Consider the following 19,423-nt stretch of genomic DNA (forward strand, 5'->3'; position numbering starts at 1 on the left):
TTCTCATTTATAGCCCTTGAAATTTAAAGCAGCCTGTTATCCAAGGTTTAATCAAACTCTATTTAGCTTCTGAGATCAGCCATTAAATTTGATGCTTCGATCTATAATTACTGTAGTTTCCAAGGTGTTATAAATTACTTTGATTTGCTCTAGGATCATCCCTAGTATTACTCAGATTAACTGATCTGTAGCACCCTGGGTGGTCATCTAGCACTTACCTTCTCAGGATTGCTAAACAAAAAAAGAATAATTTGTCATACTACCACTGAATATAAGAAATTTAGACCAGAATAAGCAAATATAGAAAAGAGTAGCTTTCAATTACTTTGAAAGTAATATGTTGGTCATTGGAAGCAAAGTCCTTTTTCATGACAATTGCAAAAATATTATTACAGGAGTTGAATGTCTCAGAATGTATTGGAACCAAGTCCAAGTATAATGAGGCAGAAATAGCCAGGATTCCTGCATTAACCCTATATAGGTGGAAAACCCTATTCATATTCATATTCGTTACTGTACAATGAAGTTGTCACACATGAAAAACAAAGAAAGACTGCTATAGAATAGAATAGAATCTGGAAGGGACCTTGGAGGTTTTCTAGTCCAGCCCCTTGCACAAGCAAGACCATCTCAGACAAGTGATTGTCTAGCCTCTTCTTAAAAATCTCCAGTGATGGAGTGCCCACAATTTCTGGAGGCAAGCTGTTTCACTGGTTAATGGTCCTCATTGTCAGAAAGTTTCTCCTTAATTCCAGGTTGCTTCTCTCTTTGATCAGCTTCCAACTATTGTTTCTTGTCCTGCCCTCTAGTGCTTTGCAGTGAGCAAAAGGCTATTCGGTAAATGTTCAAAATAATTTTCATTATTTCATGTTTTCTATCTACAGTACCTTATCACTTAAGCAGATAGAAGAAATTTTGCTTTGACTATTTTCAAAGCTGGTGATATTTGTTTCAGCATCATTCCTAGAATAAGCAAATAGTTTAAAAAGTTCCTTTTCATTAATCTGTCCCTTAATGTTTGTTTTAACCTATTACATTAAATATTACATTAGATATGTGCGTGCAATATATGCTAATTGTTTCAAACTTGAAAAATACTGAAGTATTCTGCCAGAATAAAATCCATAATTAGAACAATTTGTCATTACTGAGGACAATGGCAACTTGACAAAAACTGCTTAATTTATCTTTGCTACAAAAATAGGATAGCCCCTACTCAGTGCTTGGTAGAGCTAATTAACAAATTAATTGGCCAAGTGGATGGTTCATTGAACAGTCTGTAGACCAGTTTCAAAGCATGCTTAACTATTGTTTCCATTACTATGGAAATTTATTTCAATTAAAAATGACCTTGGCATTTTTTTCTTAAATTACATAAAGTAATACAGAAGGGACACAGTGGCTCAGTGGGTTAGGATGCTGAGCTTGTCAATCAGATGGTCGGCAGTTTGGCGGGTCAAATCCCGAGTGCCGCGTAGCAGTGAGCGCCTGTTGCTCGTCCCAGCTTCGGCCAACCTAGCAGTTCGAAAGCACGTAAAAATGCAAGTAGAAAAATAGGGACCACTACGGTGGGAAGGTAACAGCGTTCCGTGCGCCTTTGGCATCTAGTCATGCCGGCCACATGACGACGGAGACGTCCTCGGAGAAGTGCTGGCTCTTTGGCTTTGAAACGGAGATGAGCACCGGCCCCTAGAGTCGGAAACGACTAGCACGCATGTGCGGTAGGAACCTTTACCTTTACCTTTAAGTGGGTTAGGACGCTGAGCTTGTCAATCAGATGGTCGGCAGTTCGGCGGGTCGAATCCCGAGTGCCGCGTAACAGAGTGGGCGCGTATTACTCGTCCCAGCTTCTGCCAACCTAGCAGTTCGAAAGCACGTAAAAATGCAAGTAGAAAAATAGGGACCACTACGGTGGGAAGGTAACAGCGTTCCGTGCGCCTTTGGTGTCTAGTCATGCCGGCCACATGACCACGGAGACGTCCTCGGACAAGCGCTGGTTCTTCGGCTTTGAAACAGAGATGAGCACCGGCCCCTAGAGTTGGAAACGACTAGCACGCATGTGCGGGGGAACCTTTACCTTTACCTATTGACAACATCTCATATAGAGTATCTTGCTTCCATGCCTGAATCAAAAAATGGCTGCATGGGGCTGTTTTCATTGGGCAAAAAATACAATTGTTCTGCGAAGAAGGTATAACTGCAGATTGTGGTTGTGGCGGTAGCTGAGAAAAGACTGGGATCAAGATCTAAGTCACTTTAAGGACCAAGGGTGGAGATTGGTGGGCTATGGAATGCATATTGGCAGTGACTGAGGACAAAGTGAGAAAGTGATGCCCTAGTTGGCCACTGAAATTTCATTGACAGCTGTCAAAAAAGCCAATGCAATCTTATGTTGCATCAAAAGATGGATAGTTTCAAGATCATGTGAAACGATAGTACTGTTTTAGATTACAATGGTGAGACCACACTTTGAATACTCCGTCCAGTTCTGGTCACTATACAAAAAAAATATTGAGACCGTAGGAAGAGTGCAGAGAAGAGCAACAAAAATAAGGGGGCCGGAGGCTAAACTGTATGATGAACAAAACTACCAGGGAGTGCAGAATTATTAGGCAAATGAGTATTTTGACCACATCATCCTCTTTATGCATGTTGTCTTACTCCAAGCTGTATAGGCTCGAAAGCCTACTACCAATTAAGCATATTAGGTGATGTGCATCTCTGTAATGAGAAGGGGTGTGGTCTAATGACATCAACACCCTGTATCAGGTGTGCATAATTATTAGGCAACTTCCTTTCCTTTGGCAAAATGGGTCAAAAGAAGGACTTGACAGGCTCAGAAAAGTCAAAAATAGTGAGATATCTTGCAGAGGGATGCAGCACTCTTAAAATTGCAAAGCTTCTGAAGCGTGATCATCGAACAATCAAGCGTTTCATTCAAAATAGTCAACAGGGTCGCAAGAAGTGTGTGGAGAAACCAAGGCGCAAAATAACTGCCCATGAACTGAGAAAAGTCAAGCGTGCAGCTGCCAAGATGCCACTTGCCACCAGTTTGGCCATATTTCAGAGCTGCAACATCACTGGAGTGCCCAAAAGCACAAGGTGTGCAATACTCAGAGACATGGCCAAGGTAAGAAAGGCTGAAAGACGACCACCATTGAACAAGACACACAAGCTGAAACGTCAAGACTGGGCCAAGAAATATCTCAAGACTGATTTTTCTAAGGTTTTATGGACTGATGAAATGAGAGTGAGTCTTGATGGGCCAGATGGATGGGCCCGTGGCTGGATTGGTAAAGGGCAGAGAGCTCCAGTCCGACTCAGACGCCAGCAAGGTGGAGGTGGAGTACTGGTTTGGGCTGGTATCATCAAAGATGAGCTTGTGGGGCCTTTTCGGGTTGAGGATGGAGTCAAGCTCAACTCCCAGTCCTACTGCCAGTTTCTGGAAGACACCTTCTTCAAGCAGTGGTACAGGAAGAAGTCTGCATCCTTCAAGAAAAACATGATTTTCATGCAGGACAATGCTCCATCACACGCGTCCAAGTACTCCACAGCGTGGCTGGCAAGAAAGGGTATAAAAGAAGGAAATCTAATGACATGGCCTCCTTGTTCACCTGATCTGAACCCCATTGAGAACCTGTGGTCCATCATCAAATGTGAGATTTACAAGGAGGGAAAACAGTACACCTCTCTGAACAGTGTCTGGGAGGCTGTGGTTGCTGCTGCACGCAAATGTTGATGGTGAACAGATCAAAACACTGACAGAATCCATGGATGGCAGGCTTTTGAGTGTCCTTGCAAAGAAAGGTGGCTATATTGGTCACTGATTTGTTTTTGTTATGTTTTTTGAATGTCAGAAATGTATATTTGTGAATGTTGAGATGTTATATTGGTTTCACTGGTAAAAATAAATAATTGAAATGGGTATATATTTGTTTTTTGTTAAGTTGCCTAATAATTATGCACAGTAATAGTCACCTGCACACACAGATATCCCCCTAAAATAGCTATAACTAAAAACTAAAAACTACTTCCAAAAATATTCAGCTTTGATATTAATGAGTTTTTTGGGTTCATTGAGAACATGATTGTTGTTCAATAATAAAATTAATCCTCAAAAATACAACTTGCCTAATAATTCTGCACTCCCTGTAGGTACATCTAGTCTAAGACAAGGACAAGGGGTGATACGACAGCAGTCTTTCAGTACTTGAGGTCTGCCAGAGACAAGAACAATGCGCCAGAGGACAGAACAAGAAGCTATGGGTGAAAAAGATCCAGTCTAGAAGGAGTCATTTTTCGATAGTGAGAACAAATTAATCAGTGGAACATCTTACCTCTAGAAGTTTTGGGTGCTTCATCACTGGAGATTGGACAGCCATTTTTTGGAATGGTATAGGGTCTCTGCTGGAGCAAAGGGTTGGACTAGAAGACCTCCAAGGTCTCTTCCAACCCTATTATTCTATATTCTATGTATAATCTTTGCATTTTACTGTAAAGATAGTAATCAGAAAGTGATCACATATCAGTAACGTCTTTGTCCTTGATTTATCTAAACCCAATAATCCTCTACGAATCAAACCATTCATCCCTTTCTCATGTTACATTATTTGGTCTCATGGCCCGTTAATATACCTATCTCATTTTTTGGCTGCTCCATTGACTACTCACTTGAAACAATCTATAGGTGCAATAACCCCGTAACATAATCTCTATTAGAGAATCATCAGACTTCCTCAAAGATATCGTAAACTTGTCCAATTCCCTTTTTCCTTTCAAGTTAAAACTTGCTCTATGCCTTGTTTTCCCAAAAATAAATCTGGTCTTTTATTTTTTTGCCTCCCAAAGAGACACCAGGTCTTTTGAGAGGAGTGTCTTTTCTAGTCTCACCTTGCAGCAGTGGCGGCACTGATAGCCCCGCCCAGCCAGCCCACTTCTTCTGTGGCTGAAGGTAATACCTCCGCTGCTGAGAATGGAGCTCCGGATAGACGTGCATGGTTCCCCCGGCCTGCATTTTGCCATCAGAGGCCTTCTGGAAGGGCCTCTGCAGCCAAGAACCAAGCTACCGATTTAATCTGTAACTTGGTTCTCGGCTGCAGAGGACTTTCCGGAAGGCCTGATGGCAAAATGCAGACGGGGAAATCAGGAGCTACATTCTCAGCTGCAGAAGCTTTTCCTGAAGGCATCAGCGAAATGTAGGTGGGGGGGGGGCTGCAGAAGTGGGCTGGCAAGTGTCTATTCATGGGAGGCCTGGCTGCAATGGTAAACGGGTATGGTGAGGCAGCTCCACCTCCCCAGTTTTATTTTTAGATGTGCACCTTGCCCCCAAACTAGCATTTATTTTGGGGGTAGAGCTTATATTAGGCCCACCTCCCAAAAATCAAGCTAGGGCTTGTTTTCAGGAATTGCAAATTATCTCTACCTTATTGGAATCCTGTGACTACGTAACTGTCCCTTCCATGAAATCTTTTTACTTCTTGAAAAAACTATAATCTTAAAACAAAACTCTGTTCTAAAGAATTGGACTAAGTTCACCTCATCTCCCAGACAGTAATTTAATTTCTATGGAATTTTGTCCTAATATTTTTATCATTTACTACACCCAAAATCAGTGAACCCTCTACAAATCCCTGATAGTTTCACCTTTTGATCCCCTAAAATTCTCAATTGAACTCCAAGCTCCTGGGAGAATTTTTAAAATTTTATATTGTAGGCTGCTGCCATACTAGCCATTTTTCCCACCTACAATTACCCATTTTCCTAAAATTGGCTTCACTTCAGATTTATATAGTACAAGCCAGGTGACTTCAAATTTACCCACCCAGGTTTTTTAATGCATTATTACCAAATTATGCCAAGCGTCTATTATTACAAATATTTGGATTGGATCTTCTGGAAACATGCTCACCTGGAACAATTAGCTTGAGATCTACACTTATTATAAAGCTGTAGGTCTTGCTAAGAAATGTTAAGTTTTTGTCTTGTTTTTGTAGATTTAGTCTTCGACACCCTGGAAAAAAATTGCCTCCCACTTCAAGGGACCACTTAATTATTGCACCATAATACTTATCCAAAGCAAGTGTAATTGCCTGTGACTTAACTGAATTTACTTTTATGTTAAAGTGTCAAAACAATGCTGTACTTCCCAATACTTTTATATTAACTTGATTTTCACACCTTTATATTAACTTCATTGAAGTTTTTAACAAGCCAGAATTCCATTCTGTTCCGTGTATTGGACTTTTATTCCAATTCTACTTCCAGCCTTGGAATTTCACAATGATCTCCAGTCCAGGGAGTAATGAGTCCCAACCCTGCTTGGCATTACCAATTCAAGCAAACTATTCCAGAGTTGAATTTTAGGACAATGATGTATAACACAAATTACTTTTAAGAACCAGATTTGACTTTCAAGTATTAGGAGTTGACTCCTAATACTTGAAAGTATATTTCATTAAATCGTAAGTATCAATCCAACCCCTATCAAATTTCATTTACAATTAATCAATAAATTGCTCCCATAAAAGGCTATCATCTGAAAGAGATTTTGAATTTCTCTATTGATCTTCTGTATAGATATGTGTAGATCTTTTGTATCCACCCATTTTTAGAGAGCAGGAATGTTTTAACAAGCATCACTTTCTCTTGTGGAATTAAAATTACACTGCAAGTCTGTTCATATTAGGATAATTTGCTCAAAGTACCTCCAGCCATCTGACAGGACCCAAAGTATATCTTCTCTTGTACTACTCCATCAACATCCATGTGGCTCCCAAGTTTTCCATGTCTCTGAACACCTGACTTTTCTTTGAAATCTTGGGTCAGGCTGGATGTCCTTACGGGTTCTAAAAGTTAATCTGAGTGTTTTCTGTTCTGAATGTACTTTTTTCTATTTTATAGTTCTTAATGTTGTACATCACTTGGCATATTTATGGAATTATGTGACCTTCTAAATTTAATAAATAAATCATTTTCCCTCAGGTGAGTATTTTTCTAGGAATTTTGTAAGTTTCATGTATCATGGAATAAGGAGTACGTATCATGGAATAACACTATGTGCTAAAATACTGAGATGCTAATTTCTATCCTACACTTTAAAAGGACCTAAAGAAGTGGCATTATTCACAATGTTTAAATGTTAAGATAATGTGGGTAAGAATACTATGATGGATCTAGAAAAACAGCTGAGCAGATTACTTCAACTGCTTTTTGGGGGCAAGTAATACATCACTTTAATTTCAGGAAATCACAAAATACAACCTCTTTATTAATATTAAAGCTTGTGATTTATTGAAAATACTGGGTTATACAGGCTGCTTTATGTTTAAAGCTTATTTTGCCAACACTGGAAGAAAAAGTACTTACAGTATCATTAAACCATTTAATCAAAATTATTTTAGATGCAAAAAGTTACATTGATCACTTTACTACTGCAATTGCTGCTCCCAAACAATTAACTGAGAGGGGAACTTAAGTTGCTGCAGATTCTTGCCCCACCAACCTCAACAGGCCGGGACAAGTGCAATACCACAGATTTAACACAGCATTGCAACCGATCCCAACCTGTGTAGAAAGGGGTACAACTTAGTATACATTCTTGCCTTTTCACTGCCACAGTCAGTTTTGCATGGATTTGCACAGCAGAATATCATACAGCTGGATGCAAACCTGCAAAACTAACCAGAGAACAGTGTTTAACAGCCATTAAAAGGAGAAACAGGGGAAAACTGGATAAATATGAAGTTCTTCAGCTAGTAGTACTTTAAGTGCTCCTAATGCAGTAGATTATGAAACACTACCTGCACTATAAGCACTTTAGTGCTACAGGAGCCATTTAGGATCACTTGTTCAGTGAAGGATAGCCTTAATTAACTCAATGTAGACATGAAGATAATAACAGGCCACAATCAGTTTTGCATAGATTTGCACAACTACATTCTTCCTGTAGTGCAACTATGCAAAACTAACAGAAGACTGCAAGACACGATTAGATTTTACTTTCTGTGTTAAGTAACTGGGAGAAAATACAACTTCTTATGCCAGAAGGAGCACTTAGGGCAGTAGATGCTAATCTATTTCACTATCTGCACTAGATGCACCTTAGAACAAAAAGCAGTTGTTGTGTAGAAGCCACTGTAGAGTAAATTCTCAAATGTTTTGAGGCGCTTGCCAGCATAATGCTACAAGTGCCTTCACTGCAGTAGGTTTTATAAATCACTACCTGCACTGTAAGCACTTTGACATTATTCTAACATGACCAGGATCTTCTTATTTCAAACATTTTTTTCACCTGACAAAAAGAAAATCAGTTTCCATTAATTTTCAGTATAAGCAAACAGATTAGAAATACATAAAACTCATCACTTATGGTAAAAATATCTGAGTACGCCTAACACCTTCAGTAAAAGTATCAAAAAGTTTTATAGGTCTAACTATAATATATTATATTATAATATAATATAATATATTATATAACTATTATATTGCCAAACTATTTCAGTTTTTTTTGAACCATAGTGAGCTGTGTTTCATAAAAAAACATGTAATGATCAAAACTGTAGGCCAAAATGAACATATTTTCCCTTTATCAAAACCTATGCCTAAACTAGTGTGCAATACTGCATTTTGTAAATTTATAAAAGTAATTAATATTTATAGGCCTGATCTAGGAAGTTTCAACCAGTCTTTGGTAAGTTATTTTACTCTACTCTCAATAATAGTATAGTATCACATACAACTGAAAATTTATCAACACCTGTTACTTCTAAATAAGCAGTTCTTTCAAATAACCCATCAATAATAATAATAATAATAAATCAGGTCTTTATCAGCGGCTCATGAACGCAACATTTCATTCTTTCAAGTAAAATGAAAGCACTTTCAGGCACGCTTATAAACTAAAAGTTAGGGTCAGTGATTAACGGGACATACCACAGAATGGAAGAATTAAAGAGCAGATGCCCCTATGTAGTACATTTCTATTTCTTTTTGCAGCGATGCTGCTATCCAGTGACAGATTCTCCAAAGGGGAACTCCCCCCAAGTTCTACTCACCCAAGTATTCCAAAAACAGTGCAAGGAAACTTCCTCCACATCCGTGACTTGTATGTACAACTGCCGGGCAAAACATCGCCTCTCGTTCCCCGCCGCCGTGAAGATGATTAAAAACCAGTCGACCGTAAAAGCCTCTCAGGGCGAGAGGGAGAACCGGGGCTGCCCCCTTTTTTTTCAACTTTGAAGGCGACACCTAACAGCGAGACAAACAAACAAGAAAGTTAAAGTTATTCGCGGGCGTTTCATTCACCGACAGCTACCTCGCGAAGGCGGCCCAGGAGAACGACGGCTAACGGGAGGCGCGCCTGGAGCTGGCGGGAAGCGGCCGGGGAAACACAATGGCGCCCCCCGAGCCGGGCTCGCGGCTTCTCCGGAGCAGCACGTGCTGCGCGCCGGAGCCGAACCGGCCGGCAAGGGCGCCAGGGGGCGCTGCGGCACCAGGTCACAGCACGGCAAACCAGCGCAGCGCACTTCGTTTCCTCGCCCCGCTGCCTTTCCTCCACCCCCGCCGGCCAGGCCCGAGTCGTTACTTCCTTTCGCGTCCCCGCGGTCCGGCCCCGCATGACTTCTCCGTTCGTCGTCGCTCGCCGCCGGGTGGCCCCCGCCTCACTCCCGTCCGCCGAAGGTGGCGGCGGCCTCCGGCCCGGGCACCGGCAGCGTCTCCCACATGGCCGAGGCCTAGCGAGGAACAATCGGCCTCAGCACGCGCAGCCGCCGCCATGTCCCGGCCCCGCCCCCCTCGGCAACATGGCGCCGCCGCCGCCGCGGCCCCGCAACCGCCGGCGTCTTCGCACTTCGCTCGCAGCCTCGATTCCGCCGCGGCTCCGCGCCCGGCCCCGACGGCCGGCCCAGGGACCGGGCTATGGGGTGGGGGCGAGGAAGAGTGTGCCGCGGTCCGCCAGGGCCGGGGAACGGAGACCGCCCCCGCCCCTCCCAGAACAAAAGCCCACGCGGAGAGGGCCGGATGACCTCCCGCCTCCCTTTCCCGGTCCTGCCGAAGCCCGGCTCCCAGCGCGCCCGGTCCCACGGCCGTCCCCTCTCTGGCCCGCTTTCTCCTCCCCCCCCTTCGCCCGCGTGGATAGCTCGGCCGCCCCTGCCCATGTGCCCGCCGCCGCCGCCGCTTTTGTTCTGCGGAGGGAGTCGAAGCCGCGGCCGCCTCCCCGTCACAGCACCGTGGACCTACCTCGGCCCTCGCACAGATCGCGCCTACTCGCAGTCCGAGCGAGGCGGCGGCGGCGGTTGCCGCGGCCACCGCGCGGCCTTTTCAAATCTCCCTCATTCCGGCCCCGCCCGCCCCCGTGCGCGCGGCCGACTTTCGTCGTGCGGGAGGCGCCGCCGCCGTTGGCTTGCGCGCGCGCGCACGGTCGGACGGGCTCCTTCGCCGGCCATGCGCCCGGCCAACCCCCTCGCTCGCTCGCTCGCTCTTTTCCGGCGCCTGGCCGCGGCCGCCGTCGGCCAGCCAGCCTGCCTGCCTGCCTGACCCGCTCGCGCTGCGGAGCCCCAAAGGTCGGCGGAGCCCTTCGCCCGCAACTCACCCGCAGCCAACCGCCGCGATCGTCGCCTGCCCCACCCCCTCTCCCGCTCTTCTTAGAAAGCACGGAAGGGGCGGGAAGGAGGGGGAGGAGACCGCGGCGGCGAGGATGATGGCGGCGGCATCAAGAGGGGGAAGAGGAAAAACCATGTGGATTAAAAAAAAAAAATGAAGGGCGGCGGCTCCCGCCTCCACGTAAATATCCACACTCCTCTGCCCCGCCCTCATTAGCATAGAAAACAAAGTGCTTTCGAGCGCCGCGCCGGCCAATCGGGGGCGGCCACGCCCCAAACGGCGAGACCCCGCCCCTTACTACTGCTGTTCGGATTGCCTACTACGTTCGTTCTCCCGCGCGCGCGCGGCGGCAGCGGGCGCCGATTCATCCCTGGCGCGTCAGCAGCCGCATCTCTGGCTGCTCGAGGGATTCTCCCCGGACGGAGGAGGAGGAGGAGGAGAGCGGGGGGCGGGGCTTCAGGAGCTCGGCCTCGAGGCCGCCCTCGCGCTGGCTCGACGAAAGCGCCGACCGCCCCGCCGACGCAGCCTCCGAGGGCCCCCCCCTCCCGCTTTCCAGCCTTCAAACCTTCCCCTGGGTTGAATGAATGGCCCCGTTAGTCCCGCCGGCTTCCCGTGGGGAGGCCTCCGAAGCGTGGGAAAAGGTGTTTTTTTTTTTTCCTCAAACCCGGAGAAGGGGAGCTTGGCGAAACCTCGGTCCGCCTCTTTTGCTGCGAACGACTCTCCTCTCGGACGAGCCGGAGAAGAGTTGCCGAAGAAACCGGCTGTGCGAAACAACCCGGGGGGGGGGGGAGGCGAGAGAAGAAAATTTCTCTCAGCGCACGTGCGTCCCCGATGGAGGCGCCCTCCCGAAGCGACCCCCCCTCAAACACACCCACCCACCCCCCTCGAAAGGAGAGTCAAGCGGGCCGCCGACGTCGCAAGGAATCGCGAAGGCTTGCTCTTACCCCGAGGACGCAGCCTTTCTCCGCGCTCGCTGGGCTTACTTAGGCTTCACCTTCCGGCCTCTCGACGTGAGCATCTAAGCGGCCGAAGTTTCATTGGAAACCCCCTCCTCTCTTTCTCCCTCCCCCCCCCAAAAAAAAAACAAATAAAGAGGAGGGAAGCTCAGAAACAACCGAGGAAGGAGTCGACCGGCTGAGGTTCTCCGAAGCAAGTTTTCCCTCGCACCCGGCCACGCAGCGAGGCTTTGCAGTCGCTCCTGCGAGAGGGAAAGAGGGGGGGAGGGAGGGAGGCAGGGGAGGGGGATGCCTGGGATGGCTCTTTGGCATCCCGCCCCCTCCCACCCCCCTTCCTGTTGTGTTTGCTCACTCCCGTTAGCGGCTCGTTCGCTGGCGACGGGTTGTTTTTGTTAGATTCGCCGGGATAAGGAGGAGCCTCGGGGCGCGCCCCCTCCCGCCTTGAGCTGGCCGTTCGCGCAAGAAGCCCGCGCCTGCAGCCCCCCCCCCCTTTTTTTTTTCTTTTAATACCTTGGCTGAGATCGCGTGTATAAAGTGCCTCCGCCTGCCGTACAAAGAGGAGCCGAGCGCGCAAAAAAAAAAAAAGAGAGGAGAGCCACCTTCCTCCCTCCCCGCCCCCGGCACCCCGTCCCGTCTTATTTCCTTCCCCCCCCCCCCGTCGAACAAAGTAATTGCTTCTCTCTCTTCCCCCCCCTCCCTCCCTCCCTCCCTCCCACCGCCTCAACTTCCCCTTCCCGATTGAAATGCAAGGCCGAGGAAAAAGGATTTGCAAGTTTCCCGATCGGTGCCGTTTCGCAAGGAGGAAGCCGAAGCTATTGTTAAATTGACTTTTATTTTATTTTACTTTATAGCGACGCGTTAACAGCCGGACCCCCCTAAGTGCCGGACCGTGGGCTCGCTGCAGATGCGGAGCGCTCGTTCCCCGCGGTGCCTTCGGGCGGGCAGGAATGCATCCGGCCGGCTGAGCTGGAAAGGTTTTCCCCCACCACCACCACCACCCCTCTCTGCCGCCCCTTCCCCCTCTCGCTTTAATTGTGCAGGGAAGCGAAGTGTTTCCAAAACACGTGAAAGCTGTTCAGGCGGCGAGCCTTTGACTAGCAGTTAGCGCCGGCGACGTTTAAAAGCTAACAGAAGCATTACGAGCGGACCTTTAACGCGCGATTTTCGGAAGTTGCTCTTGGAAAGAGTCTTTTTTTTTTCCTCCTCCCCCTTTAAACGTCGCGCTTTCGATGGAGGAGAAACGGGAGCGTTAAACTTAATCGTGCGAGAATGAATTGGCCGATTTTAAATTCAAGAATTGATTTTGAGATTCTAGAAAAAAGACATCCAGGATTTACCAGTTTCATCGGGGGTGGGGTGGGGTGGGGGGAAACAAAGAATCATAATATTCCAAACAAATCGGCTGTTGTGACTTTTGTTTAATGTTTCAGTTGAGTTTATCGGAGTCGTTTAAATCTGATGAATGTACTTGCTTTACATTATGATATAAGCAGGCAAATCCTATATTTAGAGAGAGCCTCCCCTGTCTGGTGAGCAAAGTTGAAGTTTAAAAGGCTTTGTCTCTTGAAGTAGCTTCTCAACAGATGTTTCTGAATTGTATTTGCAATTTTTGAATATACTCATAACTTCTTATAAGGGGGTCTATATGCATGTGATGTAGGCTAATTTTAGATTCTTTTTTCTAACAAGACAATGACTTATCCAAGAAGAGAAGATGTTTGAGTAGTAATTTGAAACTGCTTCCCCTGATGTTGTAAAGTTGATTTCATACATCATCTTGAATCAGATTGTTGGGGAAAACAGGATGGGATCCAGGGAGATGATTCATAACTATTTAATTTGTATTTATAAATTACATTTACAGCAAGTATAAATATGTAACATATTTTGACTTCTTTTTTTTAAAGGCATATTTTCTCCCAAACCATATTAATGGTCATTTATAATAAACACTGCAGACTGAGAAAACATTTTCAGCCTTTCACATTTTCATATCAGTTTTGATAATGTGCATACATAAAAATGAAATCCAAGTTATGGTTGCTTCAAAGTAGGTCCCTTTGACATGGGTTTTAAACTGTCCAAAAACAGTCCATATTTATTGAAAAATAAGTCCCACTGATTTCATCAAGCTCACTTACTATATTTTTATGCTGCCCATCTCTATAAGATTCCTCTGGCTGTTATAAAAGAGATGGAAAAAATAATTTAACAATTACGGTTAAGTCCAAGTAAGGCTGGGAATAAGTATACTAGGATTTGTGAGGAAACATTTTTGAAACACTTCTCATCTGATGAAAAGCAAGTTTCACTGAATTCAGTGGAACATTGAAAAAGATTGCATTAAGAAGCAAGTCCGCTGGGCTGTATGGTGGTGCTGCTTACTTATCTCAGAGTGAACATTCATACAAATGAGTTGTAAAAGTTTTAGCTTATGCATACAAAGTTGAGTAAGTGGTGGTTGGGAAACTAAAAAATTCTATTTTATGTCTCCTCTACTTAGACCAAGGGATGGCAACTAATTTTTAACAGAGGTCACATTTCCAGGAGAGCATGGGTGGTAAGGTCACCAGCACCATCTCTTTTCACTGACCTTCCTGCCCAAACATTGCCAAATAGGTTCTTTTAAGGGTGAACAGTAGCAGGGATTTGGCACAGCCCTCTCCTTCCTTGCTGCTCCTTGTTATCAGTGACTTAAACCTGACCTGGTAGATGCCAGTTAAGATGCAGGAAGAAGGTTGAATATTGGATTAGTGTATTGTCCATAACATGAACGTTCCAACAAAACATTAACCTGGGCAAAAGAAGAGTAACCAGATAATTCTCAGTTTAATTTTATGTGCCCAGAATTTTTTTCCAGAAAATACTAACCCAGTTTACAATATAAAGTGCACTTAAGATGCTGTTTCGCACACTCAAATTTTAATTTTTAAAAATTAAACTTGAAACTAATGGTCTTATAAAAATTTGACTGTATAAATAATAGTTGATGCCTTGATTTTAGAATGAATGTATTTGGCAATGATTTTACTTATAACAGAAATAAATTGTAATTAACTTTGAGGCTCCATGCATATTTATTTGTGCTGTTTCTACTGAGCCACTAGGATATCTAATCTAAATATTTAAATCTTTTTTTGCACAGGTAGCGCCTTACAAAGGAATTTTGGAATGCAATAAATAGAGATAATGTAAGATAACTGCTGTCTTTGCTCTAATACTTTTAGATTCCTGTTTCTAAGGAAGTTTGTATTCTGGTGGTCTTCATTTATTCCTTACACAATATTGATAAAATTTATCAATAAAATACAGACACTGATTCGAAAGTTTGTGTCTAAATAACCTTATGCATAACAAATTTATTAGTCCATAAGGAGTAACAAGGATTACCTTTCATGGAAGGCTAAGATTATTAGGTAGTAAGTGACCTGTCAGGAGCACCAAGATCCTCTGTGAATGCTTGAAACTAGTATTTACTAATTCAGGTTTAATAAACATTCTAAAATCTTTTTTTTTTAATCAAGAAGTATCCTCTGAACTATTTTGGCCTTGTGTGACTCTTTTAAGAAGAGCCACACCAACCGTTCTTAAAAAATACACATATACTGTATTGTATGATCCTCCTCACATATCTACAATTAATCAGAAGTTTTGCCATTTTCCCTGTTAGTAAAATGGAACTTATATAATTATAAAAATAAACTATGCAAACAATTTGGTTGTTAGCTGTAACAGAATATAAAATCTTTCCTTTGCCTGATTTCCTTCTAGATAATTTAAGTTCTTAGGGAAGTTACCTGGAAGGCTTCAAAGGTGGGCCTGTTTATGTAGCAATAAATATATACAAAATTCAAATCTTTAAATTTTGCAATATTTTAAGTGGATGTTGGGTAGATATTTCCCCATCTCTTTAAAATTCTATTAAATGTCCCAAGAAATCTCTCAGGAAAGGTTTTGGTCCATAGTTGTGTGACGGGAAAACTGAAGCAAAAATCTTATCTGAAAGATATCTGAAATAGGCTTTAAATTAGAGATTAGCTGTAAAGAATATTGGTCTGATTCAAAGCTGTGAAGCAACATGAAAAATTGTAGACCAAGAAATTTATAAACTTAGAAGTCAATTTCCTATTTTTCTCTGATTTCCACCGGCAGAAGGAATTTTCTGGGATCCTACTTCAGATATGACATCTAAAGTCCCCATGCCATTAAAAAAAATTACTCAAAACAGGAACACCACTGTTAGAAATCACAGGCTGCCTAGATCAGAATGCATAATTCAGCTTTTTTGTTTGTTTTGTTTTAAAAAAAATTAGGACAATAGGTTCTCTTCCCCCACTCCCCCCACTACATTACCCATATTAGTACCAGAGATTTTATCAAGGTAACAAGAAAGATCACTTGATGTTCAGGCTGCTTCAAAGAGTTTCTTAATGGAAATGTTGCTTTTCCATAAGAGAACTAATATAATCAAATGATACATGGAAGATGATCCTCAAAACCTGAAATGGTTCTGATACGTGCAACATCCCATGCAGCGTGGTAAATACAACCATGGACAGTATGGCTTTTAAGAGGGTTACAAATACACAAATCAGCAAATACATAAAAGCGGGAGAATCATAACTCAATAGTTTTTATTGCTACTTCCTCTCTTCTATACTTTTAAAAGTATTTTAATTTTTGTTAAATTTGTTTCACCAATCTTTTATATGCTATTAAGGAAGCAGAAGACTGAGTTCAAGTCCTGCCTTAGCCATGAAAGCCAGCTGGGTGACCTTGGGCCACTCCCTCTCCGCCCAACTCACCTCACAGGGTTGTTGTGGAGAAAATAAAAGGAAGAAGGGACTATTAAGTACGTGTGCTGCCTTGTTATTTGTAAATATAATAAAGGTAGGATACAAATTAAATATCTGAATGTTGATTCCTTGTTACTTACCACATAACTTATTTTATTAGTATTTTATTTATTTTAATTTGAATTAGATCCTGAATTCTGTTTTTTATCTTTTGATATGGTCGTAGGACAAATAAACCACTAACTAATACTTTTATCAATATGTAAGCATTTATGCAGATGCACACGCTAAGTAACAATAGTTGAAATCTTAAAACAATTCGTTCAAAACTGATTATATAACTAATTTTAGATTTGTTCTGTTTTGATGTTATGCTTAACTTTGGATGAAAAGTCAAATCATTTTTGAAATACTTTTTTGAAATAATTTAAAATTATATCTGTAATATTGATATTCAAAGCTACAATTAATAGTGATACATTTTTATTTTTCTCTTTTTAGCTTCAGTACTTCAAGCTTTCCAAAATAGAATGTTCACAATTTTAATCCCATTACACGTGATCACAATATTATTGCATTGAAATCTTCATTTCAATAATACCACATGTAAGGGTTTATACCACTACAATGAAAGAGAAAAATACCTTTTTGAAGTAATAAATATGGTTTGTGAATATATGATCCAGGAATGCAACCAATGCTGTACTTCATATAGTATTCCACATAGATAAACACATGCACAAACAATCACACAAACAGGGAAGAATGCACAAATCCTTTCCATGGGAATATTGATACATTTGATACTCCAAACCTACACCTGATTTCCTGGAAATATATTTTACAGAAACTCAATGGGATAGGCTTCTGAGGAAATATAAACCAAATGGAATTTACCTTTGTTGTTATGCAAAGAACAACTCTTCCTTTCATCAACAGGAAAAAAAATGAATAAAGCATAAAGGCACTTGTATGGCTACAATAAAAGAATAGTGTTGATATTTTAATGGAAACATCTAAACTGAAAAAAAATACGTTTTGCATAGGGATGTATTATGTTTGTATTGTTTTTCTTTTTTTAAGTATGTCTTGAAGCAGATATCTGCAATAGGATTAACAAAAAATCTGTATTTCTGAAAAGGAACTGGAAAAACTTGAACTATTTTAAATAATTTTAATGTACATATTTATAAATTCTGCAGATGGCAAGTTTTACAATTATTCCAGTTGTATTTTGTTCAATTATCCTCTCGAATCAAAGAAAATAAAGTAGGGATTCCCCCCCCCACCTTTCTTTAGAAAAGTTGGTTTATCTCAGGTTTATATAGATGTGACTAATGAATTATTGTTACTTATTTTTCTGTACAATATCTTCCACATTTTTTTACAAAAAGGATTGGTTTAAATACAGGAAAATCTATAATTTTATCTCTTCAAATATATAGGCAGTATATTTTCTGAATTTACAAGCATTCGATAAACAGGTTTACTCTGTAGTATTCCAACAATTGTTCATCTGCTTGAGGTATAATTTTCTTCCCTGAGGTTTTGTTTTTCCATGGATGGAAAACAAGCAAACAAGCAGGGGGGAAAAAAGTTCAAAATTTGTTAAAAGCATTTAATACTGAAAATACCAGTTTTCTTCATAATACTTATCAAACATTCACACACTCTATCACCTTATATTGTGTTATGTAATTTTAAAACTAATTTTGGATGTACCTGAAAAAAGTTTCCATTTTAAAATTGATGGTGCGGTTGCTACCTTAAATATCCATGTCTGTTTAAATTTGAGTAGGTTGAATTATATTTTTTAAAACCCAAGTGATTGAAGTTTTGTTTTCTATAAAGGAATGTTGATATGGTTCATTTGGTTTGCAAGTGTAATATTTCTAACAGTATTATTAAAATAAGGCACTTCTATTTTGAAAAAAGAATTTTGGAGATACAGAGACAAGATGCTGTAAAACCCAAAAACATTGATAGAAGATGTTACTGTTGGGGATTTTTACATTATTCTATGTATTAGACAATTACTCCTAGTATCCAATTCCATACTGCATGTATGAGCAAAAATTTTAGCTCCATATGTAGACTGCCTACTAGGAATCCTCACTTCTGCTGAGTTTGCACATTATTCTTTTCACACAGGGTGCTCAGGTATTTTAGTAGATCTGCCAATAGTGGGAAATAACATAATTGAATCGCCAATAATCTGTGAAATTTTCCCTGATTGATTACCAATATCCTGTGCATAGTTGCAAACAGTTATGGTTGCTTTACCAATAAAGTAATCATTGCCATAATAGTTGTAGAGGGCAAATCAGTGAATTTCATAGCTAAATACTATATATACACGGCATTGAATTTAAATTGATTTTAATATAAATTACAGAGCTGTTGTGTTCTATTTTTGTGGAGGCTTTTTTTGCAATTGTTGCTTATGTAAACCAAAGATTTATTGAATGTTAAGAATGTAATGGTAATTTATTTAGTACTATAACTTTTATTAATATTTTTACATTCATTCATTCATTCCATTCATTCATTCATATGTATAGTCTCCCAGCTCATTTATGTGACTCTGGGCTGCTCTGAGTTAAAAGTAACTAAACACAAAACACATACAAATAGATAGCCAAAATGCATATGTACTAAACCTTGGGGATTTTTATGTGTTGATAGCACATTCCAAGCAATGTCTCAGTAGAAAATCCTGTAAATACATAGGACTGCAGACCTATAGCCCATAATTTTCAGTTTGGAATCATGTCCCATGCTTTGGATGAGTATTATTCATATAAAATATGTGGCTGTAAAAATCCTAGGTTATGACCTTAGGCATACTTTAGAATGTCTCAGTATAGTCTGAGTTTCACTTGATTAAAAATGTATAGACCCCACTTTTCATTATATTATTTGAGATTGGATTAAACTTTATTCTGATTTTGCTCCCTGCTTCCTTAAACTGAACTCTTGTTTTGGGAAGAAGTTTTCGTTTACCTGTGAGAACCATTTAGTTCCTAAAATCAGTAATAGTAACAGCAGCAGATAGAAGAAATGTCAGTGATT

This window comes from Vipera ursinii, assembly GCF_947247035.1.
Source record: "Vipera ursinii genome assembly, chromosome: 4".
NCBI lineage: Eukaryota > Metazoa > Chordata > Lepidosauria > Squamata > Viperidae > Vipera > Vipera ursinii.